Here is a 5580-nt window from a genome sequence, read left to right as displayed (position 1 = left end):
GTGAACATCTGTGAGTTTTGCTTAGCCAGCATCTCTCATCCTAGTAACAGAATTCAGCATTCCATTTTTGGGGAACCACTTCTCCATACAGATTATTTAAAGTGACCTTGCATTCAGATCCCAGAGTTTAGTGACCTAAGCTTTGCCAGTGAAAATATGGCAACCTTTTGTGCAGTTATTTATTTTTAAGAAAAGTTATATATCATGGCACAAGAGGAAAGAATTAAGGTGGATAGAAGAGACAGGCAGTAAATAATAAACATAATAAATAAATAATAGAATACATTAGAAGGTGAAAGTGCTATGGGAAGAGATATAGTAAACTAAGGAAGTGGGGAGCAGAGCAGGTGATTATTTTGAATGGAGCTGTCAGAGTAGTTCTCACTGAGGTGCAATTTGAGCAAAGATCAGGAAGAGTGGGAATCAGCCATGCATTACAGAGGGATCAGCAAGTGCAAAGACGCTACAGCAGAATCCTGTCTGTCTTGCTCAAGGAGGAGCATGAAGTTCAGAGTGACTGGATCAGAGCAATCCAAGGGGAAGGTCATAGTAGATGAGGTTGCAGGAGTAACAGAGAAGTAGATCATATAGGCTTTGTAGGGTCTTTTAAGTGTTTGGCTTCTACTCTGATTTAAATGGGAGACCATTGGAGGGTTTGAACAGAGAAGGGACATGATATTTCATTTTTTTTAAGGTCCCTCTTGTGCTGCAGGAGGGATAAACTGCAGGAAGAACAGAGAGGAGACTTCAGTGACTCAGGTGGGTGATGATGTAATGTAATGTAAGAAGTAATCAGATTCTAGATATGCTAGGAAGATCCAGCCAACTGAATTTCCTGACCCATAGATGTGGGATAGAAAAGAAAGATGAGGGGCACCTGGGTGGCTCAGTTGGCTGAGTGGCAGACTTCGGCTCAGGTCATGATCTCACGGTTTATGGGTTTGAGCCCTGCATCGGGCTCTGTGCTGACAGCTTGTAGCCTGGAGCCTGCTTCGGATTCTGTCTCCCCTCTCTCTCTGCCCGCCCCTCACTCATGCTCTCTGTCTCTCAAAACTGAATAAAAATTTTTTAAAAAATCAAAAAGAAAAGAAAGAGGAGTCAGGATAAGACGAAAGGTTTTGGCCTGAACAACTGGAAGGATGGAGTTGCCCATGATATGGTGATAATACGGGAAGGATAAATTTTGGAGAAAAGTTCAGGGGCACAGATTAGAACATGTTAAGACTGACATATATTTGATACACCCAAGAGTTGATACTAAATAGAGAGCTGGATAGAGGAATATGGAGTTCAGGAGACAGGTATGGGCTGGGGATAAAAATTTAAAGCCAAGATAAAAAGGTTTGCCTTCTCTCTCCACACACAATGAAAACCTCATTTAGTTAAGCAAGATTGTTAGGTCATAGGATAAAGGATAAGAACTCTTTGTTGAGGGAAAAAAAACTAGTCAGCTTAGAGGCCAGAGTCCTGATTCTGGGAAGGTGGTAGATTCAGAAGCATCAGAAATCAGTCTCCCCAATTTAGACAATAATTGCACTGGCAGAATCTGTCTAAGGTAACTATTTTGGAATTTTTGAGTCCTAAGAAGGCTTGCAACGTAGAAGGAAAGATGTGGATGGTAAATTGTGGTGAATTTCAGTTAATTTCAGCTCTTAGCACAGTAGTAGCTGCGCATCTCCTATCCCCAGCCACGTGGCGGACAGGTGGGCATGTGTTCTTGTAGCAGCTTATTTGGAGCTTGCAGAAGCCAGAAGCTTGTCCTCAAAATATCTGTACTCTGGTCACTGATTTGCCAATTATAATCACAGAAGTTCTGGCAAAGAGGTGGCTAGCCATTATTGTTGCAATTCCTTTCACTGTTACAAACCTCAACTGAAGTGACTTCTGGCAGATTTAAAGGGCCACTGCCATTTCCCCCCATTCTTTTTTCGATTCGTCCCCTTTGGGGAGCCAGATATTAAAGACTAGGACATAAAAAAAGCAACTGCATAAATGGGGAAAATTAGAAAGTGATTGTACATGCCCACAGAAAGGCTCTAAAAACACCTGAGGAGACCTTAAATTTACACCTCAGGCTGATCTTCACCATAGAGGCAACCTATTAAAATTTTAAAAATAATAAACAAAAACAATAAAAACAACAAAAATCAGCCTTCCCTGGGGAAGGGGGAGGCTCTAATTTCCAGCATTACCACACTATTAGGTTCAAATGATCAGTGTTCCACAAAAAAAATCACATGATATACAAAGAAATCGGAAAATATGGCCCATTCAACCGAAAAAAGTTAATAGAAATTGTCCTTGAAAAAGGTAGCCTTGGTGGCTCAGTTGGTTAAGCATCTGAGTACTCATTTTGGCTCAGGTCATGATCTCACAGTCATGAGATCAAGTCCCATGTCCAGCTCTGCGCTGACAATGCAGATTCTCCTTGGGATTCTCTTTCTCCCTCTCTCTGCCACCCCATCAAAATAAATAAATAAACATTTCTTTAAAAAGATAGATATACTGGAAATATCTTCAAAACAATTGTCTTTAATACCTCCAGAGAACTTGTGGTAGGGTCCTCCTAAGGAAAAAAAAAAAAAAAAACCTCAAGGCAACCAACCTGACTATCCCAGTAGGTGACAACATCCCTCACGACCTTGTAACATGAGACCACTTAATCAGACTGCATGTTTGTGTGTTATGGGAGACAAAGAAGTAAAAAATATATTAAAAACTCGCCACGTGGCGTTTGGGGCTCAGTTCTTTGGGTATGAACCCAACTGAGTGGTGCCTGCAGGAATAAAATTGCTTCCTGAAAAGAAAAGCCTTAGTGTCATGACTCTCTGTGTCAGAATCCTCCTACAAACTAAAGGAAGATGTAAAGTAAATAAAATGATACATGAACAAAAGGGAAACACCAACAAAGAGATAGAAACCTAAAAAGAAAACAAGAAAAGATTCTAGAGCTGAAAACTGCAATAACTGAAATTGAAAATTCACTAGAGGGATTCAGAGAGAGACTTCAGTAAACAGAATAAAGAATTAGCAAATTTGAAGATGGGACAATGAAAATTATGGGTATGAGGACGAGAAGAAAAAATAACTGAAGAAATGTGAGCAAAACCTAAAGGACCTGCGGGATATTATCAAACAGAAAAATATATGCATTGTGGTAGTCCCAGAAGGAGAATAGAGAAAGGGGCAGTGGGAATATTTGAATAAATTCTGGCTGTAAACTTCCCAAATTTGATGAAAAACATAAATATAAATGTCCCAAAAGCTCAATGAATTCTAAGTATAAGCTCAAAGAAACCCACACTAACCCACATGGTAGCCAAACTTTCAGAAGGCAAAGACAATAAAAGAATCTTGAAAGAAGCAAGATAGAAGTGAATCTTCATATTTCCTCAATAAAATTATCAGCAGATTTCTCATCAAAAACTTTGGAAGCCAAAAGGCAGTGGGTAGATATATTTAAAATGCTAAATGAAAAAAAAAAATCCACCAAGAATACTATATCTGAAACAATTGTCCTTCAGAAGTGAGAAACAAAAAAAAAAAGGGAGAGAGAAATTAATACATTTCCATATAAACAAAAGCTGAGGGAATTTGTGACCACCAGACATACTTGTCAAGAAATGGTTGGGGCACCTGGGTGGCTCAGTTGGTTAATAAGTGGCCGACTTTGGTTCAGGTCATGATCTCACGGTCTGTGAGTTCGAGCCCCGCGTCGGGCTCTGTGCTGACAGCTCAGAGCCTGGAGCCTGTTTCAGATTCTGCGTCTCCCTCTCTCTGACCCTCCCCTGTTCATGCTCTGTCTCTCCCTGTCTCAAAAATAAATAAAACGTTAAAAAAAAAATTAAAAAAAAAAAAAAAGAAATGGTTAACAGAGTCCTGCAGAGTGAAATGAAAAGACAGTAGACAGTAACTCAAAGCCATACAGAAAAATAAAGATCTCAACAAAGGTAAACACATGCAAGATTATAAAAGTTACTATTATTATAACAATGGTTTGTAATTGCACTTTTTGTTTTCTATATGATTTAAGAAACTAATATATTTAAAGAAAATTTGTTATTAATGTAAAAGTTAGTATTACTTTAACATTGGTTTGTAAGTCTAAATCATATTGTCTATATAATTTAAAAAACTAATATATTTTGGGGCGCCTGGGTGGCTCAGCTGGTCAAGCACGTGACTTCGGCTCAGCTCATGATCTCCCAGTTCATGGGTTCAAGCCCTGCATCAGGCTCTGTGCTGACAGCTTAGAGCCTGGAGTCTGCTTCAGATTCTGTGTCTCCCTCTCTCTCTCTGCCCTTCCCACACTCGCACTCTGTGTGTGTGTCTCTCTCAAAAATAGATAAACATTAAACACGTTTAAAAAAAAGACTATTTTTAAAAATCATTAGTTTATGTTTTAGGGCACACAAAGAATAAAGAAATAATTTTGTGACATCAACAACCAAAAGGAAGAGGGAACAGAACTGCAAAGGAGAATAGTTTTTGTATGTTATTGAAGTTAAGCTGATATAAATTCAAATTATAGTGTTATAATTTTTGGATGTTAAATGTAATCTCCAGTGTACCCACAATGAAAAAAGTTATAGAATATACACAAAAGAAATGAGGAAGGAAAGTAAACATTTCACTACAAAAAGTCAACTAAAAAAAGAAAATAGTTATGTAGGAAATGAGGAACAAAAATAAACTACTGGGTATGTAGAAATCAAATAGCAAGTGACAGAAGTATGTCCCTCCTCATCAGTAATTACTTTAAATGTAAATGGATAAACTCTCCAATCGAAAGACAGAGATTGGCAGAATGGATAAAAACACATGCAAGAGACTCATATGAGGTCCAAAGATACAAAGAGGTTGAAAGTGCAGGGATGGAAAAAGATATTCCATGCAAATAGTAATCAAAAGAGAGCAAAAGTAGCTTTAATAATATCAGACAAAACAGACTTTAATCAAAAAAGTTTATAAGAGACAAAGGAGGACAATATATATTAATTAAACTTTCAATACAGCAAGAATATATAATAATTATAAACATTCATGTACCTAGTGACAGACCATTAAAATATATGAAGCAAAAATAGACAGAATGGGAGGGCAAAATAGACAGTTCCACAATAATAGTTGCAGACATCAATACCCCACTCACAATGTGGATAAAGCAATCAGAACACAAGTAATGAAATAGAGGATTTAAAGAACACAATAAGCCAACTAGATCTAATAGACATACACAGAATGGTTAACTTAACAATAACAGAATACACATTCTTCACAAGTACACATTGGACGTTTTCCAGATGATGCTAGGCCACAAATGGAGTCTGAATAGATTTAAAAGATGATGATATTCTGTAGTATCTTCTATGACCACAATAGGATGAAATTAGAAGTTAATAACAAAAGGAAAACTGGAATATTCACAAAAGGGTGGAAATTAAACAATGTATGTTTATATACCCAATGGATTAAAGAAGAAAATACAAGGGGAATTAAAAAATACTTAAAGATTAATGAAAGCAAAACCACAGCATACCATAATTTATGGTACACAGTAAAAGTGGTGCTAAGGTGGAA

This window comes from Panthera tigris, chromosome A2, assembly GCF_018350195.1.
Source record: "Panthera tigris isolate Pti1 chromosome A2, P.tigris_Pti1_mat1.1, whole genome shotgun sequence".
NCBI classification, from domain to species: Eukaryota; Metazoa; Chordata; class Mammalia; order Carnivora; family Felidae; genus Panthera; species Panthera tigris.
This window is presented reverse-complemented; position numbering follows the sequence as displayed.